This window comes from Palaemon carinicauda, unplaced genomic scaffold (genome assembly GCF_036898095.1).
Source record: "Palaemon carinicauda isolate YSFRI2023 unplaced genomic scaffold, ASM3689809v2 scaffold127, whole genome shotgun sequence".
Taxonomy (NCBI): Eukaryota; Metazoa; Arthropoda; class Malacostraca; order Decapoda; family Palaemonidae; genus Palaemon; species Palaemon carinicauda.
Window position 1 is genome coordinate 54,274 of NW_027168782.1, and position 21,164 is coordinate 75,437.

The 21,164-nt window shown below is 39.3% G+C and overlaps 1 long non-coding RNA gene across 1 annotated transcript in view; it reads left to right on the plus strand.

Annotated features, from left to right (window-relative positions):
- The first annotated feature begins 398 nt into the window (after positions 1–398).
- Positions 399–21,164, plus strand: part of LOC137635459 (uncharacterized) — a 36,615-nt gene continuing 15,849 nt past the window's right edge. Inside the window, exons 1-2 of the long non-coding RNA XR_011042682.1 lie at positions 399–484; positions 4,454–4,537. This is a non-coding gene — a long non-coding RNA (uncharacterized lncRNA). The remainder of the gene's footprint in view (positions 485–4,453; positions 4,538–21,164) is intronic.

Consider the following 21,164-nt stretch of genomic DNA (forward strand, 5'->3'; position numbering starts at 1 on the left):
ACAATATTCGTAACTTATTTTGTTTTTAGGTTAAATATATATATTTACAGTAGTGAATATTAATTAATAATTAATTAAATTCAACTTGATTACTATGAAATGCCTTTTTTATAACTTAAAATGTTATAAACAAAGAAATTTGTGTTTATAATCGTAAGCAAAGAGTCTTTGAATCATCAGGAGGCCATTTTATAAGACTTTCGTGCTACGTACTCAACTGAATATAGAAACTATAAATTATAATTTCAGACGAGCTATATAGTTCATTGTATTCGGAAAACAAATCTTTATTAATTTTAAAGTTATTTTATATAATTTACAGGCGTTTATTACGTATTTAGAATAATTTTTAAACATTAATATATCCTTTCACGTAATACTGGAACATCTTCAGAGGGGGCGAACCCGGCAAAGTTTGTTGTTAAAGTGTTGAAGCCGAATTCTGTGTTCTATTTTCGGTGTTTTTCTCCTAAATTAACCTGATGTAAGTTATTTTACATGTTGGTGCGGTGTCTACATTCATTTTATGTTAATTAGATTGTACATTTAATAGGGAAATGTGTAATATACTGCATGAAAATAGCGTAATTCTCCAATCCAAAATGGCTACCGTAAACAGTTCATATTTCGACTAGATTGGGGAGCTTAAGTAGACGCCTTGGTAATTGCTATTTATAGATTCAATTTGGCATTAAAATATACTTCAGGCCATATTTGATCGAAATTTACAACGTGTTATGCAATAATCAATGCTCTGACAGTACCCCAATACTACGATCTTTCTTGGCCTCCCACCCTGTGTTATCCAACGCATAGATTTCGCATATATTTTTTGTACAATTTATTACAGTTACATTACGTTTTGATATTGAAAACGGTATTATTTTATTGTATTACTGGGCAATGTAACCTTGGAAAGATAGTAGTGCAGAACTGATTTAGCTGGAAATTTTTCAACCCCTGACTGAAATTCCCCCCAGGAAAATTGTCCTAGGATCGATTTCCTATTACCATTTTTCCTCCCCTAGGCCATTTCCTCACCCTCCCTTACTGAGAAACTATTTTGATGCATTAAATAATCAACGGTAAGTTTGACAAAATATTAGGAAGATATATGTTGCGACCCATCTCAGAATCTGCACCGTGTTGGAATATTCTCACTTGGCGCTGCACAATGTGAAGATTCCCAGGTCGCGCGACCAAGTTGGAATCGTATTTTGGTCGCTGTGGAGTGAAACAGATTCACGTAAATACGCCGACTGACTCGTTTACCTTATATGGCAATAGGTGTGTTAACAGTATTAGGGTCTATGGGGTGATCTCTTCGTCGTATATGCAGTGATCAGGCCATTATGTAAAGTCAGGTCATTATGTGTGTTTAATTTGTTTCCGAGGCGTGTTAGTTATTGTAGTATGGAATTGCCACCCCTATCTGTCACTTTGTTTAGGCCACTTAGAATTGTTGAATGTCAGCCTCTAATTCACAAACAATGGGGAGGGTGTTGTAGTTAATTAACTAATATAATTTTTTATGGATCTGATATTTTTTAAACAGTGTGTATGTTAATTTTATAATGATTCGAAGCACCGTTAACACACTATCAATTGTCATAAATTACAAATAAATTTTTGTTGCAATAATAACCACATCTTGATGTTGGGAACCCAAGAAAGGATATACAATCTGCTGGTAGTTTTTCACATTAAATCAAATCAAATCAAAGAATGATTTAGAAAGTTTGGCAAATTACTCAGTTATTAGTTATTCCTAGACTAGATAATAATAAGTACTTAACTGGCAATTGAACACTTGTTAGCAGCTTGGCAGAAGGTCGTGACAGACAAGCACTTGACGTTAACCCTTTTACCCCCAGGCTCTTTGGAAATTTCCAACCCTTAACCCCCAAGGTGTTATTTTTTCCCCAGCACATTTTGCAGTATATATTTTTTTAATTGCTCTAACAGCCTTAATTTTTGTCATAGAGAGGTCAGGTTGGTCTCATTCTCTTGGAAAAGGCCTGAATTTTCTCAAAAAATTATCAAAAATATGAAAAAAAAAAAAATTTTATAGCATTTTTTTGCAAGGACGTACCGGTACGTCCATGGGGGTAAAGGGATGAGTTTTGTGAAACGTACCAGTACGTCCTTTGGGGGTAAAAGGGTTAATGTCGTCTGCTTGTGCATTATATAGGCGTCAACACCCGCGGGAACCCAACGCTGTATTCCAACTTTGCCGCACAAAGTACGAATTCTAACATCGCGCGGAACATATATATGTCTACAATGTTACGCAACATTACCAACGTTACGATTCCATTGCTAATGTTAGCAATGCTACGATAATATTAACGTGTATTTTAAAGCATTTGGTAATACAGTAGTTTACAACACCATGCTCTCCATGTACTCCAATATAATGTAATCCTGCAGTTCTCACCTTCTTGCACAGTAGTTAGGTGGTTATTTGAATTCTGGGAAAGCTATAATTAGCAAGATATGTTGAAGAGGGGAGAAGGAGTTATAAAAAGAAAATAGCTCGGTTTCCTCACTAAATGACTTGGAACTGACGTCAACAGTCAACCAAACAGAAGTTCGTGATTCCAGCGTACATTTGATATACTGTATATTCAAAATATACTTAATCAAAAATTGAGTGATAACTCAAAAGTGTCACTATTTGTAAATTGCATATTTTATGGACACTTTTGAGTAATTAATCCATTTTTAATCAAGTATATTTTGAATATACAGTATATCAAATGTACGCTGGCATCACAAACTTCTGTTTATGTACGTTGGCATCATGAATTCTGTTTGGTTAGCGATGTTGACATGTCAGTTCCAAGTCGTTTAGTGAGGAAACTGAGCTATTTTCTTTTTATAACCCCTTCCCCCCTCTTCAACATATCTTGCTAATTATTGCTTTCCCAGAATTTAAATAACCACCTAATTACTGTGCAAGAAGTTGAGAACTGCAGGATTACATTATATTGGAGTAAATGGAGTGCGTGGTGTTGTAAACTATTACCAAGCATTTTTCCACATACCCTTTACATAAAATATAAAAAGGTACAGAACCTAACAAACCCACCTAACCTAACCTAGAAGTTCCCAGGTCACAACCCCTAGCCAGGGGCAATCCCCCGGACCCCTTTCCCGGGTCACAAACTTGTACTGGCAAGAGGTAATGGTGAACTGCGCACTCTAAAAACATTAAGATTCAAGAAATTAATGACTTACTTTTATGTCCGGGTGTAATGGTCTGTTTTTCCCCCCGTTCGAAATAATGGTAACCTCCACCAAGCAAAGGGGGAATCTTGGACCAGAGGGAGGAATATTATCCTGGGCCATATTTCCCCCTTGGGGAAAAACAGACCATTACACCTGTAATATTTCTGTTGGATCCCACCCAGCGCCATTACTGCTTACCAGTACATAGGGTATCATTTCGAACAGAAAATATATTTTATCCTGTAGTAAATAACATGATTTAACTGAATTTGACCTTCATTTTAACCACAAACAAACAGAACAACCAGTTTGACTAACTTAAAGCAGCCGAACTGGTGGTTGTTGTTGTTGCAGTTGAAATTAAGGTGAAAACCGGTTAAATCACGTTAATTACTAGAGGAAAACATATTTTCTGTCCAAATATTTAAATATAATGGGACTTGTTCCGAGCTCACCAGAAAACAAAAACATCAAGAACGTATGGTATCATTTCGAACAGATAATATGTTTTCCTGTAGTAAATAACATGATTTAACCGAATTTGACCTTCATTTTAACCGCAAACAAGCAGAACAACCATTTCAACTCACTTCAAGTAGCCGAACTGGTGGTGGTTGTTCTTGTGGTTGAAATTAAGGTGAAAACTGGTTAAATCATTTTATTTACTAGAGGAAAACATATTTTCTGTCTAATGGGACTTGTTCCGAGCTCACCAGAAAACAAAAACACCAAGAACGTATGTACTGGCAAGCGATAATGTTGAGCTGCGCATGCTAACATTAGCCGTGTCATTCGCATTTAATTCTAGTATAACCCTTTTACCCCCAGGCTCTTTGGAAATTTCCAACCCTTAACCCCCAAGGGGTTATTTTTTTCCCAGCACATTTTGCAGTATATTTTTTTTTAAATTGCTCTAACAGCCTTAATTTTTGTCATAGAGAGGTCAGGTTGGTCTCATTCTCTTGGAAAATGCCTGAATTTAAAAAAAAAAAATATAAATATGAAAAAAAAAAAATTATAGCATTTTTTTGCAAGGACGTACCGGTACATCCATGGCAGTAAAGGGATGGGTTTTTTTAAACGTACCAGTACGTCCTTTGGGGGTAAAAGGGTTATTAGTGATGATATAGCAATTAATAGACTTTGTCATTCCAATGTTCTCGGCGATATAACTACTCAGAAGGACTTAAGAATCTTTTAATAACAGGTTCATATTTTTCAGGTTTGATTTAGGCCAGGGGGACGAGGCTGACACGGGAAGGGGGCTGATACCGTGAGGAGGCTGGCACAGGAGAATTTAAAAAAGGTACGTCTGATCTCTACCAGCCCAAAAAAAAGGTGACTAGTAAATCCCTCCATGATAATATTTACAGGTGACTGATACCACAAGCCAACCCCTACCCAAGCTATGGGTAAGGTTGCCACCTCGCTCCAAAAGTCTAATTGGCGACTACCTTTCAACTTTGCCAAAAGCTATATCTATATATAAATAACTACAGGTTTGTATTAGGGAAAAATACAAGTTATTTACGAATGTCATTTGTTTCGTAACTGGAATACAAACCACACTATTTATTTGGAGTCATACTTTCAGCGGAGCTGAAATGACGAGCCATTAAAATTTAGCGAGGGTTAACTACCCACACCACTAGATAGCAGGGGTTAGGGGTGGTAGCTTGCTACCACTCCCACTCACACACTGGTGATTTAGCTCACTTTTGGCTCGAATGGAGAGTGGTTGTTTCCGCTCTTCCTCGCCTGTTCTGGACTGCCATTAATTTTTTTTTTATACTTAATTTTCCTTATATACAGTGTACAGTATATATATATATATATATATATATATATATATATATATATATATATATATATATATATATATATATATATATATATGTATATAATAAAACATTCTTATTGTTTATGTATATACATATGTATTGAAATGTTGTAAGTTTCCTTTTTCAGTGTTTGTGCTATACGTGTGATTCATATACGACAGGTTCTCAAGACACTTGCGCAAGGCCAGGGAACCTTCCCATCCAACCTCTCCCCCCCTTGTCCATCGGTCTTTCGTTGGCATATAACTACCGTTGGCTCGGCTGCCGCCGCAGGGGAATCTTCATCGTTTGGACCCTCCTCGTTCAACTGTTGTAGTATCGCCTTTCCCTCTTTATACGGGAAACATGGATTACTGAACGAAGAGTGTTTCCTCTCAGAGATTGACTACGGTCTTTCTCTTCTCAAGACCGTTCACCTTTCATGGACCTCCGACAGTCTACTAACGGGGGGAGCACCTTTCCCGTTCGCGGGTTAGGTTGCGATTCCGATAGTTTTCGTCAATTATTTAATTGAAATTATAATTGTTTTTAATTTTAACTTTTCAGCTTCTTCTCCATGTGGAACGCTTCCCTTCGGAGGATAAGTGGTTCTCCCTATTAGTGATTATTTTTCAGGTGATTTAAATAATTGTAATTCTTGTTTTATTACAGGTTCTCTCCACCAAAAGCTATATCTATATTTAAATAACTACAGGTTTGTATTAGGGAAAAATACAAATTATATACGAATGTCATTTGTTTCGTAATTGGAATACAAACCATGCTATTTATTTGGAGTCATACTCTCGGCGGAGCTGAAATGACGAGCCATTAAAATTTACCGAGGGTTAACTACCCACACCACTAGTTAGCGGGGGATAGGGGTGGTAGCTTGCTACCACTCCCACTCATACACTGGTGATTTAGCTCACTTTTGGCTCGTGTGGAGAGCTGTTGTTTCAGCTCTTCCTCCTCGCCTATTATGGACTGCCATTAATTTTTCCTTTCAACTTATATAATAAAACATTCTTATTTTTTATGTATATATATGTATTGAAATGTTGTAAGTTTCCTTTTCAGTGTTTGTGCTATGCGTGTGATACATATACAACAGGTTCTCAAGACTCTTGTGCAAGGCCAGGGAACCTTCCCTTCCAACCTCTCCCCCCTTGTCCATCGGTCTTCCCGTTGGCTCGGCTGCCGCTGCAGGGGAATCGTCATCGTTTGGACCCTCCTCATCCAACTGTCATTGTCTTCACTTTTCCCTCTTTCTACGGGAAACATGGATTACTGAGCGAAGAGAGAGAGTCCTCTCAGAGATTGACTACGGTCTTTCTCTTCTCAAGACCGTTCACCTATCATGGACCTCCGACAGTCTACTAACGGGGGGAACACCTTTCCTGTTCGCGGGTTAGGTTGCGCTTCCGATAGTTTTTCTCAATTAAGTTAAATTATAATTTTTTCAGTTTTAACTTTTCAGCTTCTTCTCCGTGGGGAACACTTCCCTTCTGGGGATAAGTGGTTCTCCCTATTAGTGAATATTTTTTAGCTGATTTAAGTAATTGTAATTCTAGTTTTATTATAGGTTCTCTCCACCAAAAGCTATATAAATATATAAATAACTACAGGTTTGTATTAGGGAAAAATAAAAATTATTTAGGAATGTCATTTGTTTCGTAACTTGAATACAAACCACGCTATTAATTTGGAGTTATACTCTCGGCGGAGGTGAAATGACGAGCCATTAAAATTTAGCGAGGCTTAACTACCCACACCACTAGTTAGCGGGGGTTAGGGGTGGTAGCTTGCTACCACTCCCACTCACACACTGGTGATATAGCTCACTTTTGGCTCGGATGGAGAGCGGTTGTTTCCGCTCTTCCTCCTTGCCTATTCTGGACTCCCATTAATTTTTTATTTTAACTTACTTTTCCTGAGATATATATATATATATATATATATATATATATATATATATATATATATATATATATATATATATATATATATATAAAATAATAAAACATTCTTATTGTTTATCTATATATATATGTATTGAAATGTTGTAAGTTTCCTTTTCAGTGTTTGTGCTATACATGTGATACATATACGACAGGTTCTCAAGACACTTGTGCAAGGCCAGGGAACATTCCCTTCCAACCTCTGCCCACTTGTCCATCGGTCCTCTCGTCGGCATATAACTACCGTTGGCTCGGCTTCCGCCGCAGGGGAATAGTCATCGTTTGAACCCTCCTTGTTCAACTGATGTTGTCTTCGCCTGAGGATAAGTGGTTCTCCCTATTAGTGAATATTTTTCAGGTGATTTAAATAATTGTAATTCTTGTTTTATTACAGTTTCTCTCTGCTAAAAGCTCTATCTTTATAGAAATAACTACAGGTTTATATTAGTTAAGGAAAAATACAAATTATTTACGAATGTCATTTGTTTCGTAACTGGAATACAAACCACGCTATTTATTTGGAGTTATACTTTCGGCGGAGCTGAAATGACGAGCCATTAAAATTTAGCGAGGGTTAACTACCCACACCACTAGTTAGCTGGGGTTAGGGGTGGTAGCTTGCTACCACTCCCACTCTCACACTGGTGATTTAGCTCACTTTTGGCTCTGATGGAGAGCGGTTGTTTCCGCTCTTCCTCGCCTATTCTGGACTGCCATTAATTTTTCCTTTTAACTTATATAATAAAACATTCTTATTTTTTATGTATATATATATGTATTGAAATGTTGTAAGTTTCCTTTTCAGTGTTTGTGCTATACGTGTGATACATATACGACAGGTTCTCAAGACTCTTGTGCAAGGCCAGGGAACCTTCCCTTCCAACCACTCCCCCCTTGTCCATCGGTCTTCCCGTTGGCTCGGCTGCCGCTGCAGGGGAATCGTCATCGTTTGGACCCTCCTCATCCAACTGTCATTGTCTTCACTTTTCCCTCTTTCTACGGGAAACAAGGATTACTGAGCGAAGAGAGAGAGTCCTCTCAGAGATTGACTACGGTCTTTCTCTTCTCAAGACCGTTCACCTTTCTTGGACCTCCGACAGTCTACTAACGGGGGGAGCACCTTTCCTGTTCGCGGGTTAGGTTGCGCTTCCGATAGTTTTTCTCAATTATTTTAGGGAAATTATAATTGTTTTTAATTTTAACTCTTCAGATTCTTCTCCGTGGGGAACACTTCCCTTCGGAGGATAAGTGGTTCTCCCTATTAGTGAATATTTTTTAGGTGATTTAAATAATTGTAATTCTTGTTTTATTACAGGTTCTCTCTGCCAAAAGCTATATCTATATATAAATAACTACAGGTTTGTATTATTTATGGAAAAATACGAATTATATACAAATGTCATTTTTTTCGTAACTGGAGTACAAACCACGCTATTTATTTGGAGTCATACTCTCGGCGAAGGTGAAATGACGAGCCATTAAAATTTAGCGAGGGTTAACTACCCACACCACTAGTTAGCGGGGGTTATGGGTGGTATCTTGCTACCACTCCCACTCACACACTGGTGATTTAGCTCACTTTTGGCTCGGATGGAGAGCGGTTGTTTCCGCTCCTCCTCCTCGCCTATTCTGGACTGCCATTGATTTTTGCTTTTAACCTAATTTTTATATATATAAATATGATAAAATATTCTTATTGTTTTTGTATATATATTTGTATTGAAATGTTGTAAGTTCCCTTTTCAGTGTTTGTGCTATACGTGTGATACATTTACGATAGGTTCTCAAGAGACTTGCGCAAGGCCAAGGAACCTTCCCTTCCAACCTCTCCCCCCTTGTTCATCGGTCTTCAATTCGGCATATAACTACTGTTGGCTCGGCTGCCGCCGCAGGGGAATCGTCATCGTTTGGACCCTCCTCGTTCAACTGTTGTTGTCTAAGCCTTACCCTCTTTCTACGGGAAACATGGATTACTGAGCAAAGAGTGTTTCTTCTCAGAGATTGACTACGGTCTTTCTCTTCTCAAGACCGTTCACCTTTCATGGACCTCCGATAGTGTACTAACGTGGGGAGCACCTTTCCCGTTCTTGTGTTAGGTTGCGCTTCCGGTAGTATTTCTCAATTATTTAAATGTAATTATAATTGTTTTTAATTTTAACTTTTCAGCTCCTCCGTGGGGAACACTTCCCTTCGGAGGATAAGTGGTTCTCCCTATTAGTGATTATTTTTCAGCTGATTTAAATAATTGTAATTCTTGTTTTATTACAGGTTCTCTCCACCAAAAGCTATATAAATATATAAATAACTACAGGTTTGTATTAAGGAAAAATACAAATTATTTACTAATGTCATTTGTTTCGTAACTGGAATACAAACCACGCTATTTATTTGGAGTCATACTCTCGGCGGAGGTGAAATGACGAGCCATTAAAATTTAGCGAGGGTTAACTACCCACACCACTCACACTGGTGATTTAGCTCACTTTTGGCTCGGATGGAGAGCGGTTGTTTCAGCTCTTCCTCCTCGCCTATTCTGGACTGCCATTAATTTTTTCTTTTAACTTATATAATAAAACATTCTTATTTTTTATGTATATATATATGTATTGAAATGTTGTAAGTTTCCTTTTCAGTGTTTGTGCTATACGTGTGATACATATACGACAGGTTCTCAAGACTTGTGCAAGGCCAGGGAACCTTCCCTTCCAACCTCTCCCCCCTTGTCCATCGGTCTTCCTGTCGGCATATAACTACCGTTGGTTCTGCTGCCGCCGCAGGGGAATCGTCATCGTTTGGACCCTCCTCGTTCAACTGTTGTTTTCTTCGCCTTTGCCTCTTTCTACGGGAAACTTGGATTACTGAGCGAAGAGAGTGTTTCCTCTCAGAGATTGACTACGGTGTTTCTCTTCTCATCACCGTTCACCTTTCATGGACCTTCAACAGTCTACTGACGGGGGGAGCACCTTTCCCGTTCGCGGGTTAGGTTGCACTTCCGATAGTTTTGCTCAATTATTTAATTGAAATTATAATTGTTTTTAATTTTAACTTTTCAGCTTCTTCTCCGTGGTGAACACTTCTCTTCGGAGGATAAGTGGTTTTCCCTATTAGTGAATATTTTTCAGCTGATTCAAATAATTATAATTATTGTTTTATTACAGTTTCTCGCCGCCAAAAGCTATATCTATATATAAATAACTACAGGTTTGTATTAGTTAGGGAAAAATACAAATTATTTACGAATGTCATTTATTCCGTAACTGGAATACAAACCACGCTATTTATTTGGAGTCATACTTTCGGTGGAGCTGAAATGACGAGCCATTAAAATTTAGCGAGGGTTAACTACCCACACCACTCACACTGGGGATTTAGCTCAATATTGGCTCGGATGGAGAGTGGTTGTTTCCGCTGTTCCTCCTCGCCTATTCTGGACTGCCATTGATTTTTTCTTTTAACTTAATTTTCCTTATATACAGTATACAGTATATATATATATATATATATATATATATATATATATATATATATATATATATATATATATATATATATATATATATATATATATATATATATATATATATATATATATATATATATATATATATATATATAATAAAACATTCTTATTGTTTATGTATGATTATATGTATTGAAATGTTGTAAGTTTCCTTTTCAGTGTTTGTGCTATACGTGTGATACATATACGAACGGTTCTCAAGACTTGTGCAAGGCCAGGGAACCTTCCTTCCAACCTCTCCCCCCTTGTCCTTCGGTCTTCCTGTCGGCATATAACTACTGTTGGTTCTGCTGCCGCCGCAGGGGAATCGTCATCGTTTGGACCCTCCTCGTTCAACTGTTGTTGTATAAGCCTTACCCTCTTTCTACGGGAAACATGGATTACTGAGCAAAGAGTGTTTCCTCTCAGAGATTGACTACGGTCTTTCTCTTCTCAAGACCGTTCACCTTTCATGGACCTCCCACAGTCTACTAACGGAGGGAGCACCTTTCCCGTTCGCGGGTTAGGTTGCGCTTCCGATAGTTTTCATCAATTATTTAATTGAAATTATAATTGTTTTTGATTTCAACTTTTTAGCTTCTTTTCCGTGGGGAACACTTCCCATCGGAGGATAAGTGGTTCTCCCTATTAGTGAATATATTTTAGCTGATTTGAATAATTGTAATTCTTGTTTTATTAGTTTCTCTTTGCCAAAAGCTATATCTATATATAAATAACTACAGGGTTGTATTAGTTAAGGAAAAATACAAATTATTTACGAATGTCATTTGTTTCGTAACTGGAATACAAACCAGGCTATTTATTTGGAGTCATACTCTCAGCGAAGGTGAAATGACGAGCCATTAAAATTTAGCGAGGGTTAACTACCCACACCACTAGTTAGCGGGGGTTATGGGTGGTATCTTGCTACCACTCCCACTCACACACTGGTGATTTAGCTCACTTTTGGCTCGGATGGAGAGCGGTTGTTTCCGCTCCTCCTCCTCGCCTATTCTGGACTGCCATTAATTTTTGCTTTTAACCTAATTTTTATATATATAAATATGATAAAATATTCTTATTGTTTATGTATATATATATGTATTAAATGTTGTAAGTTCCCTTTTCAGTGTTTGTGCTATACGTGTGATACATTTACGATAGGTTCTCAAGAGACTTGCGCAAGGCCAGGGAACCTTTCCTTCCAACCTCTCCCCCCTTTTCCATCGGTCTTCCCGTTGGCATATAACTACCGTTGGCTCGGATGCCGCCGCAGGGGAATCGTCATCGTTTGGACCCTCCTCGTTCAACTGTTGTTGTCTAAGCCTTACCCTCTTTCTACGGGAAACATGGATTACTGAGCAAAGAGTGTTTCCTCTCAGAGATTGACTACGGTCTTTCTCTTCTCAAGACCGTTCACCTTTCATGGACCTCCGACAGTCTACTAACGTGGGGAGCACCTTTCCCGTTCTTGTGTTAGGTTGCGCTTCCGGTAGTATTTCTCAATTATTTAAATGTAATTATAATTGTTTTTAATTTTAACTTTTCAGCTCCTCCGTGGGGAACACTTCCCTTCGGAGGATAAGTGGTTCTCCCTATTAGTGATTATTTTTCAGCTGAATTAAATAATTGTAATTCTTGTTTTATTACAGGTTCTCTCCACCAAAAGCTATATAAATATATAGATAACTACAGGTTTGTATTAGGGAAAAATACAAATTATTTACTAATGTCATTTGTTTCGTAACTGGAATACAAACCACGCTATTTATTTGGAGTCATACTCTCGGCGGAGGTGAAATGACGAGCCATTAAAATTTAGCGAGGGTTAACTACCCACACCACTCACACTGGTGATTTAGCTCACTTTTGGCTCGGATGGAGAGCGGTTGTTTCAGCTCTTCCTCCTCGCCTATTCTGGACTGCCATTAATTTTTTCTTTTAACTTATATAATAAAACATTCTTATTTTTTATGTATATATATATGTATTGAAATGTTGTAAGTTTCCTTTTCAGTGTTTGTGCTATACGTGTGATACATATACGACAGGTTCTCAAGACTTGTGCAAGGCCAGGGAACCTTCCCTTCCAACCTCTCCCCCCTTGTCCATCGGTCTTCCTGTCGGCATATAACTACCGTTGGTTCTGCTGCCGCCGCAGGGGAATCGTCATCGTTTGGACCCTCCTCGTTCAACTGTTGTTTTCTTCGCCTTTCCCTCTTTCTACGGGAAACATGGATTACTGAGCAAAGAGTGTTTCCTCTCAGAGATTGACTACGGTCTTTCTCTTCTCAAGACCGTTCAACTTTCATGGACCTCCGACAGTCTACTAACGTGGGGAGCACCTTTCCCGTTCTTGTGTTAGGTTGCGCTTCCGGTAGTATATCTCAATTATTTAAATGTAATTATAATTGTTTTTAATTTTAACTTCTCAGCTCCTCCGTGGGGAACACTTCCCTTCGGAGGATAAGTGGTTCTCCCTATTAGTGATTATTTTTCAGCTGATTTAAATAATTGTAATTCTTGTTTTATTACAGGTTCTCTCCACCAAAAGCTATATAAATATATAAATAACTACAGGTTTGTATTAGGGAAAAATACAAGTTATTTACTAATGTCATTTGTTTCGTAACTGGAATACAAACCACGCTATTTATTTGGAGTCATACTCTCGGCGGAGGTGGAATGACGAGCCATTAAAATTTAGCGAGGGTTAACTACCCACACCACTCACACTGGTGATTTAGCTCACTTTTGGCTCGGATGGAGAGGGGTTGTTTCAGCTCTTCCTCCTCGCCTATTCTGGACTGCCATTAATTTTTTCTTTTAACTTATATAATAAAACATTCTTATTTTTTATGTATATATATATATGTATTGAAATGTTGTAAGTTTCCTTTTCAGTGTTTGTGCTATACGTGTGATACATATACGACAGGTTCTCAAGACTTGTGCAAGGCCAGGGAACCTTCCCATCCAACCTCTCCCCCCTTGTCCATCGGTCTTCCTGTCGGCATATAACTACCGTTGGTTCTGCTGCCGCCGCAGGGGAATCGTCATCGTTTGGACCTTCCTCGTTCATCTGTTGTTTTCTTCGCCTTTCCCTCTTTCTACGGGAAACTTGGATTACTGAGCGAAGATAGTGTTTCCTCTCAGAGATTGACTACGGTGTTTCTCTTCTCATCACCGTTCACCTTTCATGGACCTTCAACAGTCTACTGACTGGGGGAGCACCTTTCCCGTTCGCGGGTTAGGTTGCACTTCCGATAGTTTTGCTCAATTGTTTAATTGAAATTATAATTGTTTTTAATTTTAACTTTTCAGCTTCTTCTCCGTGGTGAACACTTCTCTTCGGAGGATAAGTGGTTTTCCCTATTAGTGAATATTTTTCAGCTGATTCAAATAATTGTAATTATTGTTTTATTACAGTTTCTCGCCGCCAAAAGCTATATCTATATATAAATAACTACAGGTTTGTATTAGGGAAAAATACAAATTATTTACGAATGTCATTTATTCCGTAACTGGAATACAAACCACGCTATTTATTTGGAGTCATACTTTCGGCGGAGCTGAAATGACGAGCCATTAAAATTTAGCGAGGGTTAACTACCCACACCACTAGTTAGCGGGGGTTAGGGGTGGTAGCTTGCTACCACTCCCACTCACACACTGGTGATTTAGCTCACTTTTTGTTGGATGGAAAGCGGTTGTTTTCGCTCTTCCACCTCGTCTATTCAGGACTGCCATTAATTTTTTCTTTTAACTTGCTTTTCTCTATATATATATATATATATATATATATATATATATATATATATATATATATATATATATATATATATATATATATATATATATATATATATATATATATATATATATATATATATATAATACATTCTTAATTTTTATGTATATATATATTTGTTAAAATGTTGTTAGTTTCCTTTTCAGTGTTTGTGCTATGCGTATGATACATATACGACAGGTTCTCAAAACACTTGTGCAAGGCCAGGGAACCTTCCCTTCCAACCTCTCACCCTCTTGTCCATCGGTCTTCCCGTCGTCATATAACTACCGTTGGTTCTGCTGCCGCCCCAGGGGAATCGTCATCGTTTGGACCCTCCTCGTTCAACTGTTGTTGTCTAAGCCTTACCCTCTTTCTACGGGAAACATGGATTACTGAGCAAAGAGTGTTTCCTCTCAGAGATTGACTACGGTCTTTCTCTTCTCAAGACCGTTCACCTTTCATGGACCTCCGACAGTCTACTAACGGAGGGAGCACCTTTCCCGTTCGCGGGTTAGGTTGCGCTTCCGATAGTTTTCATCAATTATTTAATTGAAATTATAACTGTTTTTGATTTCAACTTTTTAGCTTCTTTTCCGTGGGGAACACTTCCCATCGGAGGATAAGTGGTTCTCCCTATTAGTGAATATTTTTTAGCTGATTTGAATAATTGTAATTCTTGTTTTATTAGTTTCTCTCCGCCAAAAGCTATATCTATATATAAATAACTACAGGGTTGTATTAGTTAAGGTAAAATACAAATTATTTACGAATGTCATTTGTTTCGTAACTGGAATACAAACCACGCTATTTATTTGGAGACATACTCTCGGCGGAGCTGAAATGATGAGCCATTAAAATTTAGCGAGGGTTAACTACCCACACCACTAGTTAGCGGGGGTTATGGGTGGTATCTTGCTACCACTCCCACTCACACACTGGTGATTTAGCTCACTTTTGGCTCGGATGGAGAGCGGTTGTTTCCGCTCCTCCTCCTCGCCTATTCTGGACTGCCATTAATTTTTGCTTTTAACCTAATTTTTATATATATAAATATGATAAAATATTCTTATTGTTTATGTATATATATATGTATTGAAATGTTGTAAGTTCCCTTTTCAGTGTTTGTGCTATACGTGTGATACATTTACGATAGGTTCTCAAGAGACTTGCGCAAGGCCAGGGAACCTTCCCTTCCAACCTCTCCCCCCTTGTTCATCGGTCTTCAATTCGGCATATAACTACCGTTGGCTCGGCTGCCGCCGCAGGGGAATCGTCATCGTTTGGAGCCTCCTCGTTCAACTGTTGTTGTCTAAGCCTTACCCTCTTTCTACGGGAAACATGGATTACTGAGCAAAGAGTGTTTCCTCTCAGAGATTGACTACGGTCTTTCTCTTCTCAAGACCGTTCACCTTTCATGGACCTCCGACAGTCTACTAACGTGGGGAGCACCTTTCCCGTTCTTGTGTTGGGTTGCGCTTCCGGTAGTATTTCTCAATTATTTAAATGTAATTATAATTGTTTTTAATTTTAACTTTTCAGCTCCTCCGTGGGGAACACTTCCCTTCGGAGGATAAGTGGTTCTCCCTATTAGTGATTATTTTTCAGCTGATTTAAATAATTGTAATTCTTGTTTTATTACAGTTTCTCTCCACCAAAAGCTATATAAATATATAAATAACTACAGGTTTGTATTAAGGAAAAATACAAATTATTTACTAATGTCATTTGTTTCGTAACTGGAATACAAACCACGCTATTTATTTGGAGTCATACTCTCGGCGGAGGTGAAATGACGAGCCATTAAAATTTAGCGAGGGTTAACTACCCACACCACTCACACTGGTGATTTAGCTCACTTTTGGCTCGGATGGAGAGCGGTTGTTTCAGCTCTTCCTCCTCGCCTATTCTGGACTGCCATTAATTTTTTCTTTTAACTTATATAATAAAACATTCTTATTTTTTATTTATATATATATGTATTGAAATGTTGTAAGTTTCCTTTTCAGTGTTTGTGCTATACGTGTGATACATATACGACAGGTTCTCAAGACTTGTGCAAGGCCAGGGAACCTTCCCTTCCAACCTCTCCCCCCTTGTCCATCGGTCTTCCTGTCGGCATATAACTACCGTTGGTTCTGCTGCCGCCGCAGGGGAATCGTCATCGTTTGGACCCTCCTCGTTCAACTGTTCTTGTCTTCACCTTTCCCTCTTTCTACGGGAAACATGGATTACTGAGCGAAGAGATTGTTTCCTCTCAGAGATTGACTACGGTCTTTCTCTTCTCAAGACCGTTCACCTTTCATGGACCTCCGACAGTCTACTAACAGGGGGAACACCTTTCCCGTTCGCGGGTTAGGTTGTGCTTCCGATAGTTTTTCTCGTTTATTTAAGTGAAATTATAATTGTTTTTAATTTTAACTTTTCAGCTTCTTCTCCGTGGTGAACACTTCTCTTCGGAGGATAAGTGGTTTTCCCTATTAGTGAATATTTTTCAGCTGATTCAAATAATTGTAATTATTGTTTTATTACAGTTTCTCGCCGCCAAAAGCTATATCTATATATAAATAACTACAGGTTTGTATTAAGGAAAAATACAAATTATTTACGAATGTCATTTATTCCGTAACTGGAATACAAACTTCGCTATTTATTTGGAATCATACTTTCGGCGGAGCTGAAATGACGAGCCATTAAAATTTAGCGAGGGTTAACTACCCACACCACTAGTTAGCGGGGGTTAGGGGTGGTAGCTTGCTACCACTCCCACTCACACACTGGTGATTTAGCTCACTTTTTGTTGGATGGAAAGCGGTTGTTTTCGCTCTTCCACCTCGTCTATTCAGGACTGCCATTAATTTTTTCTTTTAACTTGCTTTTCTCTCTCTCTCTCTCTCTCTCTCTCTCTCTCTATATATATATATATATATATATATATATATATATATATATATATATATAATACATTCATAATTTTTATGTATATATATATATTTGTTAAAATGTTGTTAGTTTCCTTTTCAGTGTTTGTGCTATGCGTGTGATACATATACGACAGGTTCTCAAAACACTTGTGCAAGGCCAGGGAACCTTCCCTTCCAACCTCTTCCCTCTTGTTCATCGGTCTTCCCGTCGGCATAATACTACCGTTGACTCGGCCGCCGCCGCAGGGGAATCATCATCGTTTGGACCCTCCTCGTTTAACTGTTGTCTTCGCCTTTCCCTCTTTCTACGGGAAACATGGATTACTGAGCGAAGGGAGTGTTTCCTCTCAGAGATTTACTACGGTCTTTCTCTTCTCAAGACCGTTCACCTTTCATGGACCTCTGACAGTCTTCTAGAGGAGGGGAAGCACCTTTCCCGTTCGCGGGTTAGGTTGTGCTTCCGATAGTTTTTCCCAATTATTTAACTGAAATTATAATTGTTTTTCTTTTTTTCTTTTCAGCTTCTCCGTGGGGAACACTTCCCTTCGGAGGATAAATGGTTCTCCCTATTAGTGAATATTTTTTAGGTGATTTAGATAATTGTAATTCCTGTTTTATTACAGTCTCTCCGCCAAAAGCTATATCTATAATATAAATAACTACAGGTTTGTATTAGTTAGGGAAAAATACAAATTAATTACGAATGTCATTTGTTTCGTACCTGGAATACAAACCACGCTATTTATTTGGAGTTGTGCTTACGGCGGAGCTGAAGTGACGAGCCATTAAAATTTAGCGAGGGTTAACTACCCACACCACTAATTAGCGGGGGTTAGGGGTGGTAGCTTGCTACCACTCCCACTCACACACTGGTGATTTAGCTCACTTTTGGCTCGGATGGAGAGTGGTTGTTTCCGCTCTTCCTCGCCTGATCTGGACTGCCATTAATTTTTTTTTATACTTAATTTTCCTTATATACAGTATACAGTATATATATATATATATATTATATAATAAAACATTCTTATTGTTTATGTACATACATATGTATTGAAATGTTGTAAGTTTCCTTTTCAGTGTTTGTGCTATACGCGTGATTCATATACGACAGGTTCTCAAGACTTGCGCGAGGCTAGGGAACCTTCCCATCCAACCTCTCCCCCCTTGTCCATCGGTCTTGCGTTGGCATATAACTACCGTTGGCTCAGCTGCCGCCGCAGGTGAATCTTCATCGTTTGGACCCTCCTCGTTCAACTGTTGTAGTATCGCCTTTCCCTCTTTCTACGGGAAACATGGATTACTGAACGAAGAGTGTTTCCTCTCAGAGATTGACTACGGTCTTTCTCTTCTCAAGACCGTTCACCTTTCATGGACCTCCGACAGTCTACCAACGGGGGGAGCACCTTTCCCATTCGCGGGTTAGGTTGCGCTTCCGATAGTTTTCTTCAATTATTTAAGCGAAATTATAATTGTTTTTAGTTTCAAATTTTCAGCCTCTTCTCCGTGGGGAACACTTCCCTTCTGAGGATAAGTGGTTCTCCCTATTAGTGAATATTTTTTAGGTGATTTAAATAATTGTAATTCTTGTTTTATTACAGAGTCTCTCCGCCAAAAGCTATATCTATATATGAATAACTACAGATTTGTATTAGTTAGGGAAAAATACAAATTATTTACGAATGTCATTTGTTTCGTAACTGGAATACAAATCACACTATTTATTTGGAGTTATACTTTCGGCGGAGCTGAAATGACGAGCCATTAAAATTTTGGAGGGTTAACTACCCACACCACTAGTTAGCGGGGATTAGGGGTGGTAGCTTGCTACCACTCCCACTCACACACTGGTGATTTATCTCACTCCTGCCCTTTTTCGCCAACGGTCTCTGCTCACCAGCGTTTGCCTGCGGGCCAGCATTCCTTCGTGCCCGCGCCAACCCTCTTATGCGCACGCGCGCCAGTTCTCACCCGTAATCGCGTGCCCAGGCACCCGCCTTTGCGCGACCAGTCACACGCTTTTGCACATTCTTGGGAGACTTCACAAAACCCTAAACCCTACACAGTGCCTTACTGTGCGCCAGCGCTCTCCTGCTCACTTGCGCTCTCCTGCGCAGTTGTGGTCTCGGATCCAATGCACCAGCGCTTGCCTGCTCTCCAGCGCTTTTCTGCGCATTCACCGAAAACTGCGCTTTAGCAGGAACTGAGCACCAGCATCATCGCTGCCACTTTTCTTTTGTTTCTTAGCTGGCGCTTGCCTTTTAGTAAAATATTCATCCAACGAAGCTTGTTAAGGCCAGGTTTTTAAAATTTGCCTGAACTAACTCGTGCAAACCATTACAGTACTCAAGCGCACGACCTGTGAGTATTTTTTCTGGGTGTGATTTTTCTACGAGAGCCACCATTTTAAAGTTGCCATCTAGACCCTCTTTAATTTCTGCCGTTGTTAGTGGGTCATCCTCCTCGCCCCCGCTGTACTCTTCCTGAACGATGTTCACTCGCATGGCCTCCAACTCCTTCAGGCCATCTGTCGTAAGTTCCTCGGTGCTCCTGGATAAGCTCATTGATGTCGGCCTCATCAACTTCCAGACCCATGGCCTTCCTGGGTGTAACGATCTCGGCAACTTCAGATTGAGCAACAGGTTTAGGTTCATCAACATTTTCGGAATCGTCTTCAATTTGGTGTGCGTGGAGGCCCTCGAAATCTCGTGCGGAGATGACATCAGGCCACATCTTCTACCAAGCAGAGTTCAAGGTGCGCCTCGAAACCTCCTGCCATGCTTGATCGATCATTTTGAGGCATTTGACAATATCAAGCCACTCCTTCCAAAATTGACGAAGGGTGAGGTTTGTGCTCAATGATTTTGAAACATCTCTCGAAAAGATATTTTGTATTAAGCTGCTTGAAGTTTGAAATCACTTGCTGGGCCATGGGCTGGAGGAGAAGGGTGGTGTTCAGTGGAAGATAGAGAATCTTGATGAAGGAATATTGTGCGGCAATATATTCATGAAGGGGAGGTTGAGCAGGGGCATTTCATAGGGAGACGCTTCTCTTCCAAATACTTTTTCACAGTCGGGCTAAAGCAAATATTTATCCGCTCGATAAACAATTGTCTTGTTACCCAGGCTTTTCCATTAGCCCTCCACAACACGTTAAAAAGTCCAGTCTTGTCGCAATTGAAGACTTGCTGGGGACTGTAGCCTTCCCAGACAGTCAACTTGTTGAACGTCTTAACAAAGGCTCCGGCTGCTTTCGTATCCGACCTTGCAGCCTCCTCATGACACACCACTGAATGAATGCCCGAGCGTCTCTTAAATTTTTCAAACTACCCACGAGAAGCCTCGAACTGGGGGTTCCTGCTTCGATGTTCCTTCTCCTGCGTCGGCTTCGGCCTGAGCAAGCACGAGATCACTGAAAATGACGCTGGCTTTCTGGCAGATTATCGCTTCAGTGATAGTGTCTCCAGCCATTTCTTTGTCCTTTATCCAGACAAGAAGCAGTCTCTCCATCTCATCGTGAATGTGGCTCCTCTTGCTGGAAAAAAGTCACGCCCTTAGAAGGTGTTGCTGCTTTGATAGCTGCTTTCTGCTTCAGGATCATTCCTATCCTAGACGGATTTCGGCCGTATTCCTTCGCGAGCACACTTAACCGCATGCCAGCCTCGTATTTCTTGATTATTTCCATCTTCATCTCCATGGAAAGCATCGTCCTCTTCTTTCCCTTGACATCAGCGACTTTCTTGGGACCCATGGCTAATAATGTATTGCAAGTATCACACACGATAACAGTACATACTGTAAAATTGTTACGAAAGCCAAATCACAAACACTTAAGTCAATGCGCACGATACCGCTGCCGGAACGAAAAGACATAGGAACGCCAATGCGTAGATGCACAATGGGATACAGTACCGTAGATGCCAACCAATAGGAGAGCAGGAT